This window comes from Schistocerca gregaria, chromosome X, assembly GCF_023897955.1.
Source record: "Schistocerca gregaria isolate iqSchGreg1 chromosome X, iqSchGreg1.2, whole genome shotgun sequence".
In the NCBI taxonomy this organism is placed as follows: Eukaryota; Metazoa; Arthropoda; class Insecta; order Orthoptera; family Acrididae; genus Schistocerca; species Schistocerca gregaria.
The window spans coordinates 152,379,994-152,407,296 of record NC_064931.1 but is presented as its reverse complement, the minus strand read 5'-3'; the positions used below and the strand labels follow the sequence as shown (position 1 = coordinate 152,407,296).

Here is a 27,303-nt window from a genome sequence, read left to right as displayed (position 1 = left end):
CGGTCGTTACGATGGTTTTCTTTGACCGGAGCCTCAACTATTCGGTCGATAGCTCCTCAATTGGCATCACGAGGCTGAGTGCACCCCGAAAAAATGGCAACAGCGCATGGCGGTCCGGATGGTCACCCGTCCAAGTGTCGGCTACACACGGCAGCGCTTAACTTCGGTGATTTGACGGGAACCGGTGTATTCACTACGGCAAGGTCTTTGCCACAATAATTACATAAGTTGTCAATAATTACTTTCTTTCAATTAGTAGCATTAATGCGGTAGAGGTTACAGGTTCCTCATATAGCCCACCCACCACTACACGCATATGTTGTGCTTTGTTCCGTACATCACTGATGATAAAAGTGAGACACATACGTAAAAAATGCTAAATATCTCATGAAAGTTTTCTCCATGTCTTTGATAGTACCTCCAGTAGTCCAGATATTGCTTCATTATTCACTTCGAAACAGGTAAATGAATTAGTTGACAGCACGACGCAGCAATAATTACATAAGGCTACTATACTTCTATACATAGAATTATTATTATTACTGGTAGTATTAGCGGCTTTGGTCAGACACAAAGCATTAAAAGCCTGAAATCTTCCAATTTCTGCCAGTTCAGAAGTATGTACTAAAGCAGTCAAGTGATTTACGAACAGTAAGGATAGTGCACACATTTTAGCTAGGTTGACTTTAAATGGTGTTGTAGTGTGTTCGTCAAGCAAGTAGAGCTATGGAGAGGAGTTATGAGTGGAAGTACGTTTTGTAACAGGTATCTACCCTCACTGTGGTTCAAATGGCTCTGAGCACTATGGGAGTTAACATCTGAGGTCATCAGTCCCCTAGAACTTAGAACTAATTAAACCTAATTAACCTAAGGACATTACACATCCATGCCCGAGGCACGATTCGAACCTGCGACCGTAGCGGCCCTCACTGTGAATAGTTAGCTTTCTTATGTGAGAAGGACTTGTGGGTAGCACTTGCGATGCACTACGAATTCTTTCATTCATTCTAACACACACACACACACACACACACACACACACACACAAACTAAATATCATTCGTCTTTCATCATTTTAAAAATAAAAGTGTTCCAGGAAAAGTCTTTCATTCAGCAGTTTAGTTAGGTACTATAGCGGGTGATAATGTGGTGGACGTGAAAAGGGAGGGAGGGGGGGCGGAGTGCTTGCTAATATCGAATTGCCCTCAGAGGTAATGGTCAAAGAAAGTTTGGGAACCAGTGATGTAACCACTTTCAAGCTATTTCTTTACAGTTCTACTCTCGAACAACGCGCGGGAAAAACGAACATTTAAATCTTTCCGTGTGAGCTCTGATATCTCTTATTTTATTATGATGATGTTCTATGCTTCATTATTATGTTTTTTATTTTTTAAATCATTCCTGGTCGCGATATAATACACGTTAGTGTTTACAGTGAAACTTTATCCAAAATAAATAAAACAGCCGGGAAAGGTGCAAAATGTGAGGTTCGAAACTGAAGTTATGTTGTAGTTTCGGAGGGTTTTCAAGGATATTTTCGGAAAATTTGGTATCATGGGCCCGTGGTCTGCAGTTGCTAGTTATTTTTTACTTAACAATTATTTCTCACCACAACCTACACCGCAACACCACTATAAGTTTCCCAGACCGTTTCTGACCATTCGGTGTAACGAGCGACCAAGGACAGCAGGTCCCTTGTACAAAATATTCAGAAAATATCCCTAAAAAACCTCCGAAATTTTGTCGGAAGAGTTTGGTTTTACTCCGTAGAATTACTACGGGAGAAAAGGAAACCGAAAAAGAAAATCGCCGTCTTCAAATTGAAAAGCGTCTGTAATAACCTGTGGAATTGACTGTGACAGAAAATCTTCACAGCAACTCAATGTAACATCTAACTCTGGCATGTTTTCTGTAAGTTTCTGTCGTAAACTGAAAACCAGTGTAAGTATGTATAGTACGAGTGTCAAGCGAATAAAAAATCACGAAAATGCGGCAGTAAGTTTACTTCCAACAGTAAAACTGGATATTTTTAAAGTACGGATTAAACTGCCACAAAAATGTAGTAATATTGCAAGTATTTTCGTAAACGGCCGATAATCAATTAAAGAATATGATCTGATTGTGAGTATCTCATGGCGCTGATCTTACGAGAGGTATCCTTGAAGTTTTAATTATTATTTCCAAAAATGAGGGCGTACTGGATTAGAAATGCGTTGTCGTTTAATACAGAGTATAGTCTTAATTCTGTGGCGCTTGGAATGGTCACATCAATTAAATATCGAGGCATAACTATACAAAACCATATGGAATGGAACGAGCACGTAAGGTCGTTTGTATGGGAGGTAAATGGTCACCTTCGGTTTATTGGGAGAATTCTAGGAAAGTTTAGCTTATCTGCAAAGAAGACCGCGCACAGGTGCACTGAGCTGCTAGACGTGCTATCGCTAGGTTTGATCAGCCCGCGAGTATTACGGAAAGGCTCTGTGATCTCCCATGGAAATCCGTGGAGGAAGAAGACGTTGGGAAAGTTGACAGAAGCAGCATTTGCGACAGATTTCAGAACGATTCTACTGACACCGAAGTACATCTCGCATAAGGACTGCGAACACAAGATAAATCAGGGCTCGTGCGGATCCATATAGACATTCGTTCTTCCCTCGCTACATTTGCGAGAGGATCTGGTAAGGAATGACCATCTGTGGTGCAAGAAGAGATCACGTAAGACCTGGGGTACAAGGTACCCTTGGCCACGCATCGTATGGTGGCTTGCGGAACATGAATGCGGATGCAGAATAACGATTATAAAACAATAATCGATTACGAAATTGGAACATTGATTAAGCAACTTGTTACGACCCGAGGTTGATGCGCGGTAATCTTTACTGCATCTCGCCAATAGCCATTTTCGCAACTGAAATTATTATCGGTACCGTTTTGTGTAAATTCGAGTGTATCTCTGTTTTTGCGGTATCCATACTACAAGCGACGATCAAAATCTTTCTGTTTGAGGGCGTTGCTGCAGCGTCTATGACGTAGTACCACTGCGATGCGGGTATATAAGCACAGACATGTATGCAAGGGAATATCATGGAAAAATGAGGAATTATAAGAAAAGTATTTCAGTCATTTCGTAGAAAACCCGGATCTCATTTTTGGAGTAGCTGAATGGAATTCAACTGTCCCTGGACACTGACGCCGAAACAAAATAAGTTTAAATGATCTTTTTTTCTGTTTTCTACCACGGCTAGTGTTGTATCATTCACGTCATTGCACTAAATGTTGTATGCACATAACACGCAATGCTGATAAGTCATCTACGCAATTCATTATTAATTGTTACTCAACTGCTGTCGAAGTTTTAGTAACTGAATGCTGTCCTAATCAAATAGTGAGTGGCAACGGCGTTTGGCGCCATAAACTGCCATCGACAGCCATAGCATCCCCGTTAGTCGCGGTCACCGAAATAGAGGAGCTCCGACGAGCAGATACTGATACGTAGGGACTGCTCTGACCGAAACGTGTATAACCAATAATATTTCTGGGAAGCGAGAGCCTACAGGATTGTTTCGTTTCGGATGCGCCTGTTGGCAGTTTCATGGTGACATTATTATCTTTGGTTTATTGTGGCTGTTAAGGCAGACGAGAGCTGAATGTTTACATGAGAAACATGGCGGGAACAATTTGTCAGCAAATGATTCAAGGAACAAAGTGTCTTTTCAGTTGGTCACTGCAATTATTTTTTGTGGAAAACGGGACGGAAATAAAATTTGGTCCATATTTTCAATACACGAATGCTCGTGTTACTGGCTTCTGCTTCTGGAACATTAACGTATTGTAGAGATTCATCGAATTTTTTTTTTGTGATTTTAGCATTCAGAATACTTTATAGATGTCTTGGCGAATAATGTTGCTTGGTACAATCAACTGTATATTTCGTCTTTAAATGATCATTTAACGAGGTTAAAAGCGAAGTATGGAAATTATGGTACAATTCACAATCGGACACCATGAGTGTTCATTCTCTATACCGAGCGAGATGGCGCAGAGGTTAGCACACTGGACTCGCATTCGGGAGGACGACTGTTCAATCCCGAATCCGGCCATCCTGATTTAGTTTTCCCGTGATTTTCTTAAAGTCTCTCCAGGGAAATGCCGACTTCCTTCCCCCTCCTTCCCTAATCCAATGAGACCAATGACCTCGCTGTTTGGTCTCCTCCCCCAAACAACCCAACCGAGCCCCATTCTCCATTTTGCACGAAGTTCATTATCATCCGTTAAGTGGTGCGATCTTCGTCTTGATCCCTGCATTTACGAAACTGTTGTCAACGATTCGATCGCAGCTAAACATCTACGACAAGCAACACACCCTCGGAAACATGCTCGGAATAAACAGCAAAGTATTTCTGCTGCTTGTTTCACTCCTGAAATTTACGCTGTCCTTAGGTTCCTGCCTATCAGCATCCTCGGAAATTGCAACATATTCAGAATAAACAGCATAGTATTCGCTACAAGCTACAATACAAATATCACTGCTGGTCGTTTCACTTGCAGGAGTTTCATCTTTCGTGTTTTAAACAGGCCGTAGTCACAAAATCGAAAATGCTCGTTCCTAAGACAGCACGCTCTTTAGGTAAACTGCATCGAATATTGCACAACGTTCTTCTCTTACATGAATAAGAAAGAAACTGTTAAACCGTGACAATGGAAAACAGTATGTGCATCTTACAGGACGCAAACCTACTTCCTCCGACAACACAACCGTATGTCTCTAACCAGCAGACCCTGTCGCTCAAAGCCAAATTTCGTGTTCGTATGGTTTATGTTACTATCTCCAAATCGCTTTTTAACGATGATGTGGCCTTAAATGACATTTAATTGTAAGAAATTGTACAAGAATGACGTTTGTGATAAACCTTGAATGCACTATCGTCTTGAAACGGCATACTGTCTTCACACGCAAGTTATGATACAGTAGCCAGATGCAGTGTTACCCCGAGTCTTGTAATGAGAGCAAGATGAGGCGTTTCTGAAAGTGCGGCAAGAATATAGTATTTTGCAAATGGGGCAATTTACAGCAATAGAACAGCCACGATATGAAGGGAAACCTCACTGAGGATGGATAATTTGGTTAAGAGGTGCACAATGTAGTGCGTCACAGGAAAATTCCCTGCTTTTATACCATAATTTACCTTACAAAATTGTACCCTCTTGCCGTTTATTTGCAGTTCTGCGTTGTATTAGGCCAGTGAGTAGGCTGGCAGAAGTCATTGTTCGGAAACAGAAACCGATCAGACTTGTGCAGTTTTAATTGTATGAAGATAACACTACAGCCTGATACACTTTTTCTTCAATTTTTACTATATTTGCTTTCACTTCTTTCCTGCTTTACTTTTATCATACACTGAAAAGGTTATTTCAGAAAGAGTTTTGTAAATTGAATTCTTAGTATACTAAGATTTCTGCTTACGTAGTGTAATTGTTGTGAATGTGATTGTCATTTTCAGTTTTTCTGATGTTGCATATTTCTTACTTGTTAACATATTATTTGAATTTATTTTCTATGGACAGCGTAATATGAAATTTTGTGTAAAACTGTAAATCGATGTAATCAGAATCATTGAAAGTGTTACTTGGCGCAAGGTGTGTAAGCGATGCAGTATCATATCGATAGGTCGATAGAGAAGGCATCAACAAAGAGTCGGTAATGAGAAGAAGAGAGTGGGGGTGATTGTCGTTCCGCGCGTATCTACTGCTACGCGTTGTGTTCGTGGGCGGTGAAAAATAAGAGTGCTGCAATTATTATCTCCAGAATTTGAAACACGAACAGCTGCTAGCATGAGTTTCTTAGAAGTAGATACCTTAGGGGTTGCGAAGCAACTCAAATCGCTTGATACGGGCAAGTATTCAGGTCCAGATTGTATACCGATTAGGTTCCTTTCAGATTACGCTGATACAATAGCCCCCTACTTCGCAATCATATACAACCGCTCGCTCACCGATAGATCTGTACCTACAGATTGGAAAATTGCGCAGGTCGCACCAGTGTTTAAGAAGGGTAGTAGGAGTAATCCATCGAACTACAGACCTATATCATTGGCGTCGGTTTGCAGTAGGGTTTTGGAGCAAATACTGTATTCAAACATTATGAATCACCTCGAAGGGAACGATCTATTGATACGTAATCAGCATGAATTCGGAAAACATCGTTCTTGTGTAAACCAGTTAGCGTTTTATTCGCACGAAGCAATGGCCGCTATCGACAGGGGATCTCAAGTTGATTCCGTATTTCTAGATTTCCGGAAAGCTTTTGACACAGTTTCTCACAAGCGACTTCTAATCAAGCTGCGGGCCTATGGGGTATAGTCTCAGTTGTGCGACTGGATTCGTGATTTCCTGTTTGGAAGGTAGCAGTTCGTAGTAATAGACGGCAAATCATCGAGTAAAACTGAAGTGATGTCAGGTGTTCCCCAGGGAAGCGTCCTGGGACCTCTACTGTTCCTGATCTATATAAATGACCTGGGTAACAATCTGAGCAGTTCTCTTTGGTTGCTCGCAGATGATGCTGTAATTTACAGTCTAGTAAGGTCATCCGAAGACCAGTATCAGCTGCAAAGCGATTTAGAAAAGATTGCTGTATGGTGTGGCAGGTGGCAGTTGACGCTAAATAACGAAAAAGTGTGAGGTGATCCACATGAGTTTCAAAAGAAATCCGTTGAAATTCGATTACTCGATAAATAGTACAATTCTCAATTCTCAAGGCTGTCAATTCAACTAAGTACCTGGGTGTTAAAATTACGAACAACTTCATTTGGAAAGACCACATAGACATTATTGTGGGGAAGGTGAGCCAAAGGTTGCGTTTCATTGGCAGGACACTTAGAAGTTGCAACAAGTCCACTAAAGAGACAGCTTACACTACACTCGTTCGTCCTGTGTTAGAATATTGCTGCGCGGTGTGGGATCCTTACCAGGTGGGATTGACGGAGGACATCGAAAGGGTGCATAAAAGGGCAGCTCGTTTTGTATTATCACGTAATAGGGGAGAGAGTGTGCAGATATGATACGCGAGTTGGGATGGAAGTGATTAAAGCAAAGACGTTTTTCGTCGCGGCGAGATCTATTTACGAAATTTCAGTCACCAACTTTCTCTTCCGAATGCGAAAATATTTTGTTGATCCCAACCTACATATGTAGGAATGATCATAAAAATAAAATAAGAGAAATCAGAGCTCGAACAGAAAGGTTTAGGAGTTCATCTTTCCCACGCGCTGTTCGGAAGTGGAATGGTAGGTTCAAAAATGGTTCAAATGGCTCTGAGCACTATGCGACTTAACGTTTGAGGTCATCAGTCACCTAAAACTTAGAACTAATTAAACCTAACGACAACACACACACCCATGCCCGAGGCAGGATTCGTACCTGCGACCGTAGCGGTCGCTGGAATGGTTGGGAGATAGTATGATTGTGGTTCGATGAACCGTCTGACAAGCACTTAAATGTGAAATGCAGAGTAATCATGCAGATGTAGATGTATACCGCAAATGAAGAACGTGTCGCTTTACTCATTTGCCGGAATACAGTTTTGACTCTTTAAGCATAAAACTATACGACGAAATCCAATATGAAGTCTCCAAAGTAGCAAGCGAATGGCTGACCCGATCCGGATGCTGCGAAATGCTATTGGTTATTCTGGCTTCGGGTCGATCTGTGCCTAACGATAAGTCGAGCGGGTTGGCGGTGCAGGCGCGCGCGCCAGGGATGGTCTGGAGAGGTTTGCGCAACCCTTTGTGTGGCCCGCTCCGGCCGGCGCAAGACTGGCGTGCGAATCCGGTGGCGGGCGGGCTCTCTCCTGCAGTTTCACTTCCCAGCCAAACCGCGTTACATCAACAAAAAAGCTGCCGCCCCGCCGACACTTTCTCGCGCTCGCTCCGCCACGTGCCGCCTGCTTTCCATTTCTACCTGCCTCACTATCTCCCAGGGGTCACCTCCATCTTTCTGCCCCGTGGTGAATACCTCAACACACTAACCACCCCAGAGTTCGCACAAAAAAATCGATCCGCGGCGGTAAAAGTTTGGAGACGATACACTTCTGGCCATTAAATTTACACCAGGGAGCATAGCATCCGACGAAATTTTACTTTGCAATCGAGTCCAACTAAGCTCGGATGACAGATACGGGTACGTCATTCCACGCTGCTTCACCTCCGAGCAGGGTTCACCAGTGGTAGTGGCCGGCGGGCGGTGGCGTGCGAATCTCTCGGCAACCGATGACCCGATGTGTTCGATTGGTGAGAAATGCTGGTGACAGGGCAGTAGTTGTAACACCTCCGTTTTTATCCCGACTTTATCTGATCGAATAGCAGCCCAATATTTATTATTAACATGACCGTGAACCTAATGAGGCTGGTAGTCGGAATTGACTGCTACGGAAGTTGTTACTTTCCAGTTCGTCCTGTTCAATACTATAATACTCAATGTATGGTAACACGGAACACCAACACAGTTTTACTGATTACGAACTTATATTCTTCTCAAAACACAAAAAGGAGACTGCCACTGCCTTCGTCATACATATCTAATTACGGCAAATCTCAGCACAGGCTTTATTCATTTGCCATTATCGTCGCACGCTAATCAATCACTGCATCCAACACTGCAATTCAAGGTTAGGCCGGCGTGGTAGACGTGAAACTAAATATCGACATTATTAACGTCACTACTCACTTTTATAAAGATTCTTCATCACTATCCCGGTATTTATTTATTATTTAGGTGTCTAACCACGGCGATGGTGACACCCTTCTCGGTTAAAAACCCTGTATTCCAATAATGGCCCCACACACACACCATTCCCGCCAACCACTCTGGCGCATCTCGACACTCACTCTCGCAACACGTCACACTCCATTGTTCGCCCTATCCACCTTTGCCGAGTGCAAAGTTATAGTAAGGGCCTACGGACCCCTTACACAGTGGAACACACACTTTATAGAGGTAGGTCAGGACAACATGCGCTACACGCTGTCTTGCGTTATCTTGTTGAAAGATAACGTCAAGGAGAGCTCGAAGATAAGGCACAGACAGCGGCCTTAACCTGTCAAAAAGTAAAGGCTGCTGTCCAAATACGAGCTATGTGAACCAGAGTGTTCCTATTGTGTACCCAGTGGCATCTTAGAGCTACACGCCAGGTGACCGGTCTGTACAATGATCTAGAATGTACACTACTGGCCATTAAAATTGCCACGCCACGAAGATGACGTGCTACAGACGCGAAATTTAACCGATAGGAAGAAGATGCTGTGATATACAAATGATTAGCTGTCCAGAGCATTCACACAAGGTTGGCGCTGGTGGCGACACCTGCAACGTGCTGACATGAGGAAAGTTTCCAACCGATTTCTCATACACAAACAACAGTTAACCGGCGTTGCCTGGCGAAACCTTGTTGTGATGCCTCGTGTAAGCAGGAGAAATGGTACCATCACGTTTCCGACTTTGATAATGGTCGGATTGTAGCCTATCACGATTGCGGGATATCGTATCGCGACATTGCTGCTCGTGTTGGTCGAGATCCAATGACTGTTAGCAAAATATGGAATCGGTGGGTTCAGGAGGGTAATACGGATGGCCGTGCTGGATCCCAACGGCCTCGTATCACTAACAGTCGAGATGACAGGCATCTTATCCCCATGGCTGTGACGGATCGTGCAGCCACATCTCGATCCCTGAGTCAACAGATGGGGACGTTTGCAAGACGACAACCATCTGCATGAACAGTTCGATGACGTTTGCAGCAGCATGGACTATCAGCTCGGAGACCATGGCTGCGGTTACCGTTGACGCTGCATCACAAGCAGGAGTGCCTGCGATGGTGTATTCAATGACGAACCTGGGTGCACGAATAGCAAAACGTCGTTTTTTCGGATGAATCCAGGTTCTGTTTACAGCATCATGATGTTCGCATTCGTGCTTGGCGACATCGCGGTGAACGCACATTGGAAGCGTGTATTCGTCATTGCCATACTGGCGTATCACCCGGCGTGATGGTATGCGGTGCCTTTGGTTACACGTCTCGGTCACCTCTTGTTCGCATTGACGGCACTTTGAACAGTGGACGTTATATTTCAGATGTGTTACGACCCGTGGCTCTACCCTTAATTCGACCCCTGCGAAACCGTACATTTGAGCAGGATAATGCACGACCGCATGTTGCAGGTCCTGTGCGGGCCTTTCTGGTTACAGAAAATGTTCGACTGCTGCCCTGGCCAGCACATTCTCCAGATCTCCCACCAATTGAAAACGTCTGGTCAATGGTGGCCGAGCAACTGGCTTGTCACAATACGCCATTCACTACTCTTGATGAACTGCGGTATCGTGTTGAAGCTGAATGGACAGCTGTACCTGTAAACGCCATCCAAGCTCTGTTTGACTCAATGTCCAGGCGTATCAAGGTAGTTATTACGGCCAGAGGTGGTTGTTCTGGGTACTGATTTCTCAGGATCTATGTACCCAAACGGCGTGAAAATGTTATACGTGTCAGTTCTAGTATAATATATTTGTCCAATAAATACCCGTTTTTCATCGGCATTTCTTCTTGGTGTAGCAATTTTAATGGCCAGTAGTGTAATCTGTCAATGTTCATCCTCTTCAGAGGCTCTGCACACGAATACGTCCATTGTGAGAGCGCGCGCAGAGCCACGTCTCGTCTGGAAAAAGGGCGAATTGGTACCACTCCTTTGTCCAGTGTCGTCTTTGTCCGCTTACACCTGCTGCACGAAGAAAGCCGCAACAATGGCCGCCTTGCTGGCAATACGCGGTGCTTCAGATAACGTCGCACTGCCCCTGTGTGTCGATGGTTTAAGGCAAACAAATCCATTTCCTGATTCAAGATACGTGAAGTGTCCGTATGATCATTCACTGCCGAGCGACCGATATGTCGACTTCCGCGGGTCGGTGAGATTCTACACGGCGTTGAGAATGGCCCTCCTAAACCCATCGATTCCATATTCGCATACAGAGCGTGGGATCTCAAACAACTCGAGCAGCAATATCGCGGAACGATACACCGCAGTCCCGATAGGCCATGATTCTGCTTCTGTTGAATTCCAACACGCACTGGTAGACGTTTCTCCTTCGTACACGCGACGTACATCTAAATCAACACACATATGCCGTACGCCACCGCATTGTGCGTAGCGGGGGGTACCTTGTACCAGAATTAGTTACTTCTTTTGCCGGCCGCGGTGGTCTAGCGGTTCTAGGCGCGCAGTCCGGAACCGCGCGACTGTTACGGTCGCAGGTTCTAATCCTGCCTCGGGCATCGATGTGTGTGATGTCCTTAGGTTAGTTAGGTTTAAGTAGTTCTAAGTTTTAGGGGACTGATGACCACAGTAGTTAAGTCCTATTGTGCTCAGAGCCATTTGAGTTACTTCTTTTCCAATTCCACTCGCAAATATACGCCTCCTTATCAGCCCTAGTTTCTCTTCGTGACCTTTGGCGGCAGTAGAATCGTTCTGCAGTCACCTTCAAATTCCGGTTCTCTAAATTTTTCCAACAGTGTTCCTATAGAAGAAAGTCTCCTGCCCGCCAGGGATTCCGATCTGAGTTCCTGAAGCATCTCCGTAATATGGGCGTGTTGTTTGAATCTACCGGTAATAAGTCTAGCAGCCCGCCTCTGAATTGCTTCGATGTTTCCCTTCAGTCCGACCTGGCGGATCCCAAACATTTGGGCGGTCGGGCGCTATTCGAGAATCGGTCGCACTAGTGTTATATACGCGGTCTCCTTTACAGGTGAACCACACAATCCTAAGATTCTCCTAACGAACCGAAGTCGACCATTCTCCTTTAATACTAAAATCCTTACATGCTACTCCTATGTCATATCGCTCTGTAGCCTTGCACCTAGATATTTAATCGACATGACTGTCTCAAGGAGTACTTTACTAATTTTGTATTCCAACATTACTTGATTTTTTTCCCTGCTCATCTCCATTAACTTACATTTTTCTACATTTAGAGCTAACTGCCATTCATCACACAAACTAGATATTTTGTCTAAGTCATGTTGTGTGCTACAGTCACTCGACGTCGACACCTTCTCGTACACCACAGCATCAGCAGAACATTTCTGCTCGCTCTGTCCCTCTGATAATTTAGGTATGTCGAGAATAATAGCAGCAGGATCACACTTCCCTGGCTCTGATGAACACTTGCTGCCGGGACAAAGTTCAGGGTTCTATTACGAAGTCTTCGAACCAATCACATCTCTGGGAACCTATTCCGTATGCTCGTTCCTTCGTTAACAGTTTGCAGTGCGGCACATAACACGATCATCTGATTAAAAAACAATACATGCCACTTTTGAAACAGAAACCTGCTGCTTAATATTCGACCGAGCGAGGTGGCGTAGTGGTTAGCACACTGGACTCGCATTCGGGAGGACGACGGTTCAATCCCGCCTCCGGTCACCTTGATTTAGGTTTTCACTGATTTCCATAAATCGCTTCAGGCAAATGCTCGGATGATTCCTTTTCCAGCGCACGGCCGCATTCCTTCTCAATCCTTTTCTAATCCGATGAGACCGATGACCTCATTGTTTGGTCTCTTCACCCAAATCAACCCAAGCCTTATATGCGGAATGCATTAACCCTGTCTATATTGTCCGGTTGCACTGAACTGCTAATTATTTGCATTTCTAAGCATGCAGTAGCCCTGCCCTACACTTCATGCCAATTTGACATCTGTTGCGTGTTGCCTTCAAGGAGTTGTAGTTTTAATGACCAGCACTGTAAATACCGCTTGCGACTGAAATATCGACGATCTGTCATTTTCAAACATACATATAGGATTCAGGGCCAAACATTATCTATATTAGAAGCGTACAGAATTATCTACATCCCATTTAATGGGTGCAAAAACAAGTACTGCCACCAAAAGAAGCAAGTGACAGGTTTCAGATACCATGTTTTTTTTCTCTAGTCGATATTAGTTGCTCTCATCACCATGAAATGGGATCCGGCCTATTTCCTTTGATTGTGCTAGCCCTATTCCTTACGTGTGCCACGGATTTCGATGTGTAATCTTGAAAATAACAAACCTTTGGGATTACAATCACAGCTAATAAGTATATTGACAGTCTTAAACCTTGATTATTATATGCAGAAATTAACATCTATCATTTTAATCAAATAATTAGGTTCTTTGATGAGGAAGCGGTCATCCAGTCGTCCAAGGCCGAAGTGAAACTGTCTACCTGGTAATGAAATAATGTGAATTAGTGTCGTAGCACTTACAATGATAAGCCAAAACATTGCGACTACCTGCTTGATAACTTGTTCGTCCGTCTTTGGAGCGAAATACGTCGCTGATACTGCGTATTAGGCATCCCACAGTACGTTGGTAGGTTTTTGGAGGTATGGGGCATTATATGTCTACACACACGTCATGTAATTCGCGAGAATAACGGGCGGCTGATCTGCATACGCGATTACGGAGCCCAATAGCGACCTATATGTGCTCCTTAGGATTTACATCAGGAGCTCCTCAAACCACTGTAGCACGATAATGGGCATGGTTGTGTGTGTTTGTCCTTAGGATAATTTAGGTTAAGTAATGTGTAAGCTTAGGGACTGATGACCTTAGCAGTTAAGTTCCATAAGATTTCAAACACATTTGAACATTTTTTGTTGTTGTTGATGAATTTGGCGCTGCTGCGATAAAAATGAAGCAAGTTTAGGGTTTATTGTCCCATTGACGACAAAGTGATAAGAGAAAGAACAAAATCTTGGACTGCTGGAAGGATATGGAAGGAAATCGATCGTGTTCTTTTCTAAAGAACTACTCCAGTGTATCGCAGAAGCACTAAATCTAAATGATCGGATGGGAATTCGAATCACCGTTCTCACGACCGCAAGTCAGTTGTCTTACTTCGATGCTCAAATTTTTCGTCCTTGAAATCGCTCATTTTTCTCATTACTGAAACCCTTTTGGTCGCAGGCGAATTTTCATGTAAAACATGTTCTTTCTTTCTTCAGTTCGGATCTAATGTCACGTAATGCAGTTGGTAGGGCAGTTATGTGCCCTTTGCAAAGAAATCAATGACAGGACTCCGGCCGGCCGGGGTGGCCGAGCGGTTCTAGGCTCTAGTCTGGAACCGCGCGACAGCTACGGTCGTAGGTTCGAATCCTGCCTCAGGTATGGCTGTGTGTGATGTCCTTAGGTTAGTTAGGTTTAAGTAGTCCTAAGTTCTATGGGACTGACGACCTCAGAAGTTAAGTCCCATAGTGCTCAGAGGCATTTGAACAGGAGTCCATTTCGAAGGCCGCGAAACACTGTCCACAATATTCCCAGCACATGAAATATACGTCACACTTGTCTGTGGTTTCGTTTCTGGCGTGAAGCGCTAGATCCGTGTCTTATTCACGGTAACGAATTGACGCACAAAAATAGATGGATACGTTTTCAAGCGGCCTAAATATTATTTATAAATACGATTTTGCGGATTTATTTTGGTCAGAATTCACCCACCTGGTACAAAGCTTCCTTACATATACTTCTTTGTGTAAAATGCGCCGTACTCTCTCTCCTGATATAACTGTGGCGTCAGAATGTCCCCACACGTTTAATCGCCGATCTTCTAACACCATACTGTACATTTTCTCGAAGCTTTCATACACGGTTGCAGTTACGGTATTTCCTTTACGTCAGTCATCCTGAAGAGAAGTACACTCACGACGAAATTCTGAAATAATTCCTAACTTTTTAAAATAAAGGAGCAGATTTCTTATAATTATTCACCAACATCTGATGAATATCCAAAGGCGTCATAGCGTCCATTTCATAAACAGTTATTTGGTTACGGTACCGAGATTATTAATTTGTAAGACCGCAAGTGACTTGGTGTCCGATACAAAAAATACAGTTAATCTGTTTCAAAGAAACACACGAAGGTATTTCAGACAATAATATGGACAAAAGGATTCCATAGCCCTGGCAGACAAGTTAGGAGGTGAGAGGCTTTTCGCCAAAGTTAGAGGACGAATTTCGAACCTTGCATCGGCTGGGATCTGTTGGAAATGTGAGGAAACGATATTATATTCAGAATTTCCAATGGAGAGATGGTGCAAAATTAGTATTGTTGGATATAGCTCCTAAAACTGTGCTTTTTCGATAAAACTATTTGGTCTAATGCACCATTTCAGAGACATCATCAAAGAACGTCCCCTCTGAGTAGAACAGTGCTTTATGAGAGAAACAGACTATTTGTAGGGATGGATGTGCTTAAAAATACGTGTTTCGATGTCGTAGTACGAATGAAACCTTTTTTGTACTTCCTTATAGTCTTGGAGTGAACAGTAACTTTTAATTTCTGCTGCCAACAATGACCATGTTGCTATCAGACATTCCATTAGCAGCACCATTGTGAGTGTTGTAAAAAGATGGATGGCAGGCTTGTTTACTTGAAGAGCAGGTGTTTTCTTAAACAGAAAACCAGCATTGTCTCCGTCAAGGTCACCTGGCTTAAAACCTCACGTATATTTTTTTACATTTTCTTTAAAAAGGGGAGTGGCATCCTAGACACACTATGTCACCAAAGCCCTCCAACAAGGGATAAAATGAAAGGCCAAATTCGGTAGACTACCAGTCGTAGCCAGCTGCAGATATACTTCGGGGTACCCGATGTGCATATTATATTACTATAATATATCATAGTAATCCGGAATTAGGCAGTGGTGCCTTTTCTGACAAAATCGGTACAAAAAGGCTATTCCAACACTAAAATCATAAACCTTTGTTCTATCGCTAAACAGAAAATCATTTGAAACTTAAAAATAAGAAAGATCAGTTTTAAGTGCTATATTCCTAAAAGTATAATCGGCGATCAAAAAGTTTGTTTCAGGAGACTGCTGCACCGTATATGCGACACTGTTCAATTCCTATCGCGGTATATAAGAACCGAATGTAAGCATGGAGCTACTGTGGCATTCTAACGGAAGCTTCCGTTTCAGGACGTTGCTCCTGCGTAAACGTGGTCTAGCGCAACTCCTCTGCCAGTATATAAGCAGCGACATGTACGCAAGGAATTAGTCTGGCATTGGAACGGAAATTTTTTGATCGTCCCTTATATATACGACAATCTGACGACGACCACTGACAGGTCGAAAGAGCAAGAAAATAAAAGAAAAAAGTACGTCCATTATTTTCTGTAGTAATTTATTTCCTTCCTAAGGCGTTGCTCAACTCGTCAACGTCAGGATTATTACCTTGAGGATAACGAAATGGCGCAACATGAGAAAACATCCTAGACTAAAGAAAACGTTCAGTCTTAAGAGCTCTCTTCCAAGAGTCTGATTTTGTACCAGCCTTCCGTTTGAAATTTTGAAGTTGACCACTTATACTTTTTGCAGTGAGAATCTAAGCAATGAAAGGTTCACCATTCAGTTTGTCCATAAAAATTAGCCAGAAATGTATTTTATCCGGAAAAATTAGGACTAAAAATTTTCGAGAAAATGGGCTGGTTCGGTTCGTTTCGGGTATGTGCTTCCCAATACCATTCAAGGTACCTGAAAGCATGAAAAGATACGCGGGCAAGTAATCCTTTCCTGGTTTGCATTTTTGCCAGTAGAATCGTTTTTTACCCAACTTCATCGAATCACAAGGAAAGTTAGAAACTACCATTTCGCTAGGTTTTGGTGGGAAATAGGTAGTATCAATTTTAAGGCATTCATCCAAAGTGATTTACGGAAACCATCGACAATTTGGATGGCCTTACGAATATTTTAACCACATTAGCCATGAATAAAAGTCCAGTGTTTTAGTTACCACTTCACCTCACTCGACAACGATATAGTGGAAAAATTCAAGTTATCAACGTGCGGACACCGTGTGTTTAAAATACCTGCACCTCTATTTAAAATGGATCATCTCTGCATCAGACGTATGATCTTCAGTATCGTCCACACTTTCAACTCTTCATGTATGTCTGTCTTCTCCTAAATCACTGTACTTGATCAATGATGATTTCAGATGGCAGATAAAAAGGCTGTTAACTACACAAAGAAAGATCCTTCAGGACGTTGTGGCTTTACACCTCGTCTGTCCACGGCTTCCGCTAACAAATGGAACCCAATGAAAGTGATGCCGGACCGTATGGCCTCGGGAGCAACTAACTCGATCTTTCTTGCAAGTGTGAATCAAGCAATCTCTCCGAATGTTGACTAAGCGAAGCTAATCATGGAGATGTGCGTGAACAGGAAGGGCAGTATCATAACAATGGCAAGAACTAAAATTCGACTCCTTAATTGCGATATAATCTGTATTTAAGATTTACAAAGCAGCAGAAAACGAATATTAAGCACTGAAATCGGGAGGGAAAAGTTCAGTATGAAGATCACACCTTATCACACATCAAAGCCGCCAAAAAAAGAAGAAAAAATGTAATCAATGAAGCCTCTGTAACGTAGAGATGGGCGAAATAGAGAAATGCTACTTGCATTGAGGAACAGCAGTGGAGCTTGATGCCCGTTACCTAGTCTACAGGCCGCAGCGTCTCACTGTTGCAGACGGTTGTCCACGAAGTTCGTTTTCTGAATTCTGCTTCCCTTAAGCGCCACACGCCGAAAGCTCCGCACGGCCATCTGCCATACTCTAAGACACGATGAAGGCATCGCGGACGCTCCTTAGCTCCCGAAACGGCAGAATCTGTAGCCGATCTACAAGGTGATACGCCCTTCGACCACTTCCGACCTGAGAACCAGTTCGCTGAACCGGTTATGGGAGGGCCTCCAGTTTCCCTTCAGTCCGAAACAAGTAGCGACTTTGCAGTCTTCACTTGCACAGGCTACAGGGAGATCTGAAAGTCATCAAGGTTGAACACATGAGCAGATTTGACGATCATGGGATCATGGAAATGAAGTTCTCGGACATACTTTCCACATAAACCTTTATGGTCCAAGTCCCCTTCCATCCTCTAGAAGAGCGTGGCAGCAATTATGGAGCACCATGCAGATACAAACACGAAAACTGGTAATGGGAAAAGTAAATAAAAATCGTTATTTACTGACAAGGGCATATTACAAGGACACCATTATAATTTTCACACGTATTTTCTCCCATATCCGGCCGTGTGTTCTAGCGAGGCCTCGTAGAGAAACGGAAACTTGAAGACATGTAAACAACGAAGTACTAGCGCGTGGAATATAATTATTACGTACAGAAGGTAACGGAGAGAGACAATTCCACCTGAGATGTTACAAATAATCTTTAATATACTCGTATTATGGCATTCTATAATAGTCTGTTTGACATCAGCTTCCGTTGTTAGATGTGCTTCAGTGTTGTCACAATCGTTCGAATGCCTCCGTCTTCACAAACCGGCACAATGTGAGACGTTGACGCATTATGTCGCCAAATGGCTAAATCCGGGAACACACATAAGACAAAATGTACAGTGCAATGCGCAAGATGAGCATGGATATGTTGTTACTGCTGGTACCTCTCTCTCCAGCACTATTGGTCACTTCTGAAAGTGAACGACTAACGCAAGCATGCAGTTTTGAACAAAAAGGGAAAGAATCTTACAACAAGATTAGTCACATACTCATGTATAGGGGTAATACTCCGAAGTGATATGATGTGGAAAGAAGAAGAGAAATCTGTATTAGGAAAGGGAAATTAACATTTTTTGGGAGAATTCTGAAAAGCTGGATGCTTCTGTAAAAGAAACCGCATACAAACGGCTATTGCCACCCCACTGTTTGGAGTCAGTTTCTAGTAGGCATGGCAACAAGACATCGAAGCAATCCAGAGACGCACTGCCTGGATTGTAACAGCCGGAACAGACCGCAAGTATGTGTGACGAAGATGAAGCGTGAACTTCAGCGGGAAATGTTTGGAAAAATGATGAGGTATATTTAAAAGACTGATAATCGAGGAAGGCAAAGTAGCAATTCTGCCGCGTCTACTATATATCTCCCGCGGGAACTACGATAAAAAGATAAGACAGATTACGAGTCGTTAGGAATCATACTTCCAAACGAGAAAGGTAGCGGTCAGAAAGTGGCAGACAATGAAGCACCCTCTTTCCTGCCCTGTGTAGTTGCTTGTATAGCATATGAAGGGTGTGTTTCCTAAGAGATGTCGGCCGCATTTTCTCTGGTGTTTCGGTTGATATTTGCATTTTCCTTTTTTTCTTCTTTTTACGTGTAGCTGCGGTCAGCGCAAACAAACGCCTTTCATTCGTCGCCCGACGTCGGTGTAAAGCGTCGGTTTGTTTCCTGTTACAACCATAATTATTTTTAAAGCGGAATTTTACGAGCCTATTCAATAGAGCGATCCAAAATTGGTATAGTGCGAATCCGTTTGATCGATGTGTATTATCAGGGACAGTAAAAGACGAAGAATAACCGGTCCGCCAGCAGCTACCGTCATAAAAAGAGCTGCTAAGTCGATTCTGGAGAACTGATTGTTCCTCGAGTTTTACAGTTCTTGTTAATACATACCGATATTTATCGCTGGGAGATTCGAAGCTCTTTCCACTTGTACACACCAGCGTCCTTGCTGAAGAGTAGCGGCTGCGACTGCCTATTTAAGCGCGGTTCTGCACGAACCCGAGAGATATATGAAGCTACGTTTTGTGGAATGCTTGATGCACGATGGAGGAATAGACGTGCTAAAATCCCTTACCGGGACAAACACACACTTCTCGACACTTTCAGCGCCGATCCCTGGTTACCGACTAGAGCTCACATGGCTGTAGCATCAAGTGTCCTTGCAACACAAAGGAAATTGTGAAATGAATAGCTTACACATTATAGTATTCGCACTTGAAAGTTTCACGGAATAACAGATGTGACTCGGACAATCCTTACATATGCGCAGCCACGGCTCTGGATCAGGTTTCGTAAACAGATGACAACGATGTTGGCTCTGAAACTAGGGATGTTTCTGAGTTTCAGTAGCCAGCATAGCTTCCATTCTGTCAGAGTCATAAGAGTTGGCATTTCGATGCATAACGCGGACGGACTCGACAACTTATCTTCATTTCTTTAACAAAGCTGTTAGTTTGGCTTTTCAGTCTGCTAATCCTAGAAAGAGTGCTACAGCAACATATATCGTTACAATGGCGACCAACTCTGAGCCAAGTAGCTCTGCTTTTGAGATACCGCCAGCGACAGACACAGACATGTAACAAAGTCGGATGTAGTAATGCGTCTTATACTGTGTCGCTATAAGGGTATTAAAAAGAGCTGTGAAAGACCATAGCATCGAATACAAGTTTAACGTTGGTTTCGTTGCACTACCATTGAAGTTATGTCTGCCAGCGACTGCGCATATGAACCTTTTGTTTAGGAGTTGCATTTCTCTCTTTCCTCGAGCAAATCTGTGTTTGCCGTCCCCTAATTGTTCAACGCACAACTATTCGTTGGTATTAAGTGCGCAGATAACTATGTATACAGCTAACGGTATGCTTTTCGCAGGTTTTTCCACGCAGTTTACGTCTCTGATTGATAATCGGTACGAAAAGTTGTATTGTAAACGAACGGTCTTGCTTAATAAAAGGTAACAATGACTGAAATGTTGGCCCGGCCGTGTATTCCAGAAGAAAGTCTATACACGGCGACAACCCAGATCCTGTGCAATGCTGTTTAATTTTGTCTACAGGAGTCCGGGTTGGGCACTATTTTACAGTTCGTAAATTACCTGGCCGACTGATGCATACGATAATCCGTATTCTTATCCCCAGCCTCACTACGTTTGTAAAATTCAAGTAGGCTTCACAAAGTTCTAGATCTTTTAGAATTTTTTTTCCAAGCAAACTCGAAATCAAATAGAGAACTACAAGACGTTGGACAATTTCTTACCAGTAAGATGCTGAAGTTTCTGATATGAATGTTCATCGAGGGTTTCGTCAGCGTCCACGAACTAAATATCTTTAACGCAGAACGAATGCACGTGCATGGTATAATCGATGAAAGTTTGATGTTACCCTAAAGGCCACAACTCACCAACTAGATTGGGAATCACATTAAGCGATTATTTACTCTCGAAAAATTGATGCCCTCCTCTTCCCATGTATAATTTATCTGTTACTCCTGCATTGTAGTTCGAAATGAATGGCACTCACGATCTTTATAAGGAAAGAGAAAGAAAAGAAAGTGATTTCCGACTCTTATACCGCCAAACTTTCTCCTTGTAAGCTTGCGCTCGCCGCATATCCTGTTCGCCCCTGTATGACTAAACAATCTTTATTACTGCTTCCAAGCTTGCATGTAACTACCGGATTCAACAGGCTCTGTGCTGGACAGTTTCCACTCGTTCGTTCCCCTCTCCCCACCACTTCCTATCTGCTAGATGGTACTCTCAATTCAAACATTGCGTTCCAGTTCAATGTCTAAATTTCGGGAGCTTAATTTCTTCATTATGTTGCGTAACACAAAGCTTGTCACGACTACCGTTAAATTATCGATTAGTCACGTTTCATAATCTGCGAGGCCGGTCTATGTCCACGACAGTACGGCTCCGCTGGTGGTTATCGTAAAAAGGCAACACAGAGAGGCAACGTGCGACAAAGGAGCCGTGCTGATGGGTGCAAGCATTTCCTGCTGGCGGAAAGTTCGCCGCCACCTTGAATCTTGTGAGTCACCATCGTTCCTGTTCGGCAGCTGAATGCTACTTCGCCCTTTACTTGTCTCCGTCTTTGCCAGAGCTCGTCCACACTGAACATGAATCAGAATACTCTTTCGGCAGCTCACCTCGTCAAATTTACAGATATAGGATAGAGAAAGCAGATATTCCCGATAATGCGATTTCCTATATTTCATTTCGAGGAAATCCGGTGGCACCGAAATAGTTTTTACATCTTGTTCTATGCATTTTTCTAAACAACCACAACAGAAAGAATGACCAGATTTTGCACTCGTCCTCGGGTGAATGAAGTCACAGTACGGATGTATTCGCTCTAGTGGCCACGTGCACATTTGGTAAGTGATGCTCGCAAATCCACATAAGAAATGGGCACGTTACATTCTGTAACTATAATAGCCAGTAACAATTAATACTACCTGGTGCTATACCAATGGCGAATATTTTGTCCACGACGTGTAAATTTAATACTGATAATCGTGCTAGATAATTATTGCCTGTGGTCTAAACAGTAAGCTATTGGAAACTCTCTTATGCTATTAAACAAATGTCAATCTCTGACGTGAAACATTTATCAAATTTAAAGGCAGAACCCTGAAAATGTACACTCTAATGTAATACTGACATCATGGGCAAGCTACATCTACGGAAACTTGAGATTACTGGTTTTGTGCTGTATCTTACTGTTCCCTCTTCCTTCTCAAGTACGAACTGTTTCTGTTACTCAACATATGTCACGTTTAAATGCATCTTATCTACAGTTTCTCTATATTTGTAACTAGGATTCTTTAACGACGCTAGTCAGAAGCGCTGTTTCAAATCCAAGTTAATTCTTTTGATGTTAGGTAGTCTTGAAACACGCCGCGTGTTGTGCTTCATATTTCAACATCTCTTCATGGAATACGGTATCCTAAAATTTTCGAGAGCTGCAAACAGTACGAAAATCTAAAAACCATAGCTGAAGAATTTACTTGGCATTTTCTCTCTATAACACATACTACTCTGGGATTACTTTTTAGTTTCTATAAAAACAGAACAAGCAAATTGTTTGTTCTGTGACAATAGAGTACGCCTGTTCCAATGACCCTCACAAACCCGGACGCCAATATTTACTGATGTAAAACTGAATGTTCCTCCACATTCTCGTAAGCATTATGCGATTTTGCGATATATCTACTACCTATGTTCAGTTCGCAATATGCGGCCGCGTGAGTACTTCGTTTGTTCTTAGCTCTGTGTTTTAAATAATGTTTACACGTGCACAAAGCCGAAAGAGAGCGCCATCGCAAGCGTTACAGATAGGCGAAGTACATTCAAATAATTAACTACAGATCATTCAGTCACACGCATCAACTGGCAGACTAGTAAACAATTACAATCTAATGCGTTCACCACGCATATCACTCTCTCCCAATTACGAAATGTTCTCCAAATCCTGATATAATTTTCAACAAATAACACTTCCATTCGTATCTGTACAAAATATAAGTTTGTTGCACAATAAAAATTACTACACGTAACTGGTATAACATTAAAAAAGGTGGTATCCTATAATACTCAACAGTGTTGTATACAAACGAATGCAGAATACAAATTTAATTCTACAAGGCTAATTCTTACTGTTGTCTGGCCATCAGCTATTCTCTTTGAACCAATATTTATAATGCAAAAAGCATCTTGCTGTATCAATAACTGCTAAAATTTTTGACTACCTACAAAACCATTTACTGGTCAGTGACAAAATTCTGCTGGCACTGAATTTAAAACAGAGCGAAATACACAATACACATTTATCCGCAACCGCTATCATCGAGACAGGCAAATGTTTAATTCAAAGTACCAGGCTCACTTACACAAGTTAGAAAGTAGTTTGATTACTCTTTATTACGAAATAATTATTTTCATCACAGTATTTCTATTTAATTAAAACACTTCTTTTTTCATCTTTCGCTACATTCTAAAACGGTGCTAGTCTCACATAACAAAATTCCTCAATTCTAGTAACGTAATCGGTTGCGAAACGAATATTTCTTTCTGTGATTGTGACAATAGGGCATACCGAAGCGGGAACTGCATGAAACAGCTGTTCTTACGTGTTAGTTCCACGACCCAAACATAAATCCCAAAGTATATGTACCTATTTCGTGACATAACGAGGAAATTAAAACTACGCTTGAAAATTATATAAACTCCACACGATACATTCACCTATTTCCACATTTGAAACACATGTTTAAGGCGGAATCAAAGCCCAAATTTCAATCGGTTTAGATGCACGATAACTGTGCATGGTTGTTTCCCCGCGTGGGTATGACATATCTGAGCATTGTTACTTTCATGATTCGATAACTATTTAGAAATCGGAAAACACAGATAACGACAGCTGTAAAAATAACAGTAAAATGTAACTCAGGAGAAACAAGGAAATAAATTCTCGCAGTGGTACCTGTCATCACAACTAAAAGCTCTAGCAGAAATTCACGAACTACCGGCGACAACAATACAAAGAAAAGAAAATCAGTTTGAAATACAGGCATACACGGTTGGTTACCTCCACGAGGGCAGAGCACTAAGTTCTCATGGTATTTTAAAAATATAGTAAGTGTATTCGACATGAAAAGATGTAAATTCTGATTTGAAAAAATATTTAAAAACTTACCGCAGCCGCCTTTTTGCCTCTGTATTGTTTCCCAACGAGTAGAAAAATGTGTTTATTACTCTTCACTGTTATGTTTAGTAAAATGTAATGCAGGTTCAACAATTAATTATAACCACACCTTTTTTATTTATTTTTGTTAAATTTGCTAATTTTCACTTCATGTCACAAACACAGCGCACACGTGTTCCGAAATGACAGTCCCTCCCAGCAGCTCGATTGCGATGCTAGAGATACAGAATGTGGCGACGGCATAAATAATTAGCATACCGCGAGACACATCTGCTACTCAAACCTTCGCGCACGCGGCAACAATAATACTGTCTGACACGAAGCGTCTGCTGGCCAGCGCCGAAAGAAGTGGTTCTTCGTCCCGAATGCAGCCGAAATGCGCCGAAGGGCTACGAACATCTTACGGTCTTGCTTTTTCACGGGCTTTTAATGCACCGGACACTTGTAGTACGTCGTGAGTGGGGAGGCGGTCCGTTTGTGGTCTGGCCCGCCCACCCAGTGGAGGGGGACCGCGCAGTGATGGTGGGGGGAGCGCTCTCCGCCATGTTGGGTGCCTGCGCGAACTTAAAGCTCCACGAATAGAACCAGATAACACCGCGGAGGCCTGTCCGGGCGCACTGTCACCTTCTGAAGGTTGCGTTACTGCCAGCCAAGTCTCGTTAGGAAATGTTGCCTTTCCTTACCTTTGTGTTAGAACAGTTGTTAATGCAGAATCACGATGCTGCTGTAGCCTGCATCGTTGTCGCCACGTTCTTCAGGGCTGTTCACTCGCTTCTACTACCTCGCTTCCAACAGCGCATCTGAAGGAAGCGCGGGCATTGAGCTTCGGGCGGAAGAATACTACGTTCAGGTTTTCCCGCTCTTGTTTGAAATGTCAATTGTGAGGACAACGATATCTACAGATTTAAGCAGTTATTTAGACGCTACTAACGTCCAGTTTCGATAATCTCTGATTAAAAATGTGTTATTCACATAAAATTTTCCGGAAAACAAATTAATAACGAAACTAGATTACTAAATTTTATGCATAGTAAGATTCATAAATGAGGTATAGTAGAGTGTCAATTTTAATCGTAGGATGTTATTTAAGACTAGAGTATGTATCACGGTGATATAGGCACCTGTTGCTTGATCTGCACATCTTTTAGCGCACGATATCTGAAAACTGCTCCTGTCTGTCAGAGATACACCTAAGTGTAGAGCAACAGCCCCTTGCCCTGCCGTATTTGGCCCAGACATATTAGAGAATAGCTATTGCCCCTGGAGAACCTATTCCGGCGTCGGACATTTGCAGGGCGGGTTGCGTAAGTGAAGGCGTCAGACACCTGAGTTGGCAAGCGGTTCGTGGATCCCTTTTCCGGGATGACGCGAGCTGCTTCGTCCTGTAATATCGAAGACTCAGAGTAAATAACTTCCACTTTAAATAAATATCCGTTACTGGGTGGAAGGGACAACTACGTGATGTACAAGATTTGAGTGATGATAACACTAGCTTTTTCCTTTGTTTTGCCCAATGGTTTCAGTAACACACGCTGAAACTTTGCATGAGGCTCTATATTACTGCATCATCTAAAGATACAGGGTAAAAACCCGATTTTTAATGTTAGCGTCTGTCGTGACCAGAAGAAATGAGTAAACGCTCTAGCGTAATTTTGTTTTCATTCAGTCACTTTAACGATAGTGTAGGCAATGACTGATCATGATTTCTTCAAAGACAAATGCTAAATAAGGTAGATTTTTAAAGATTGAATACATTAATAGTTAGAATGATGTTACAACAAGAACGAGAACGATAAGAACAAAAATTAATTACTCGTTAGCTACTGCGAATATGTGGCACATGGACTGTCACATAGAGCGATTTAACAGCATTCACTTATGATTGTTCCAGTCCCGAATGTCAAATATATTTCATCATGCAAGTAAAAACATATAATTTCTCAAGCGAATGCCATTCTAAAATCGAATTTCAAGGGAATGTAGACGACAAGATTCCTCCTTATTGTTCATTAGTTAAAAATATTGAAAAATAGCTCTATATAAACAATTTTCCATACAGCTGAATTTTTTATTATTATACTCATTTCGCTCAGCTATCGATTTTGGGACCATACATCTCATTCTTAAAGCACATGGAGATGAATGGTATAATCATCGTTGCAAAATATTTCCAGTCATTTTTCAAGAGAATTTTGGTGAACCTTCACATTCCTGCCCTATAACCCTTTGTCAACAAGTCTGCTAAAACCATAGGAAAATAAAATCGATCAAACCAGATCAGCTTGATGTGTCGCCTCAGCTGATAGAAGATACAAATGATAACCCTCTTGGGCAGGCTCAGAGAACAGTTCGATTAACCTCATTTTTCTCTTCATTTTTAATCAGGAATTGTAGCACTATGAAATGGACACAACTATAAACAATGCAGCTGTAAAGAAAATTGTTTACACTGGGATTCACCAGCAACTGACTGCCTCCTACTGACCTACTGCAATGCAGCACACTAAGTTATATGTTGCAAACTCTGTCACTGGCATTTTTTCCCATCATGTGTTGTAACTGCTTCACTATTAACACACTAGAAGTAAGGACTCTGAAAACTGCCGAATAATGGTACATACTTCACTATCACAATACAGTTCATCGGAGACAGGGGTACCGTCAGGAGGCCCCAAGGGACGTGTGAAAGCACCGCTGTTGTTCTCTATACAGGGTGGTCCATTGGTAGTGACCGGACCAAATATATCAAGAAATAAGCATCAAACGAAAAAAGTACAAAGAACGAAACCCGTTTATCTTGAAGGGGGAAACCAGATGGCGCTATAGTTGTCTGGCTAGATGGCGCTGCCATCCGTCAAACGGATATCAACTGCGTTTTTTTAAAAAAAGGAACTCCCATTTTTATTACATATTCGTGTAGTACGTAAAGAAATATGAATGTTTTAGTTGGACCACTTTTTTCGCTTTGTGATACATGGCGCTGTAATAGTCAC

At 42.4% G+C, this 27,303-nt stretch overlaps 1 protein-coding gene across 3 annotated transcripts in view; it reads right to left on the bottom strand.

Annotated features, from left to right (window-relative positions):
* LOC126297882 (nuclear hormone receptor FTZ-F1 beta) overlaps positions 1–24,635 on the bottom strand; it is a 374,623-nt gene extending 349,988 nt beyond the window's left edge. For all 3 annotated transcript variants that reach the window (XM_049989174.1, XM_049989175.1, XM_049989176.1), the window contains exon 1: positions 24,302–24,635. The gene's annotated coding sequence lies outside the window, so the exon portion shown is untranslated. The remainder of the gene's footprint in view (positions 1–24,301) is intronic.
* Positions 24,636–27,303: the final 2,668 nt, after the last annotated feature.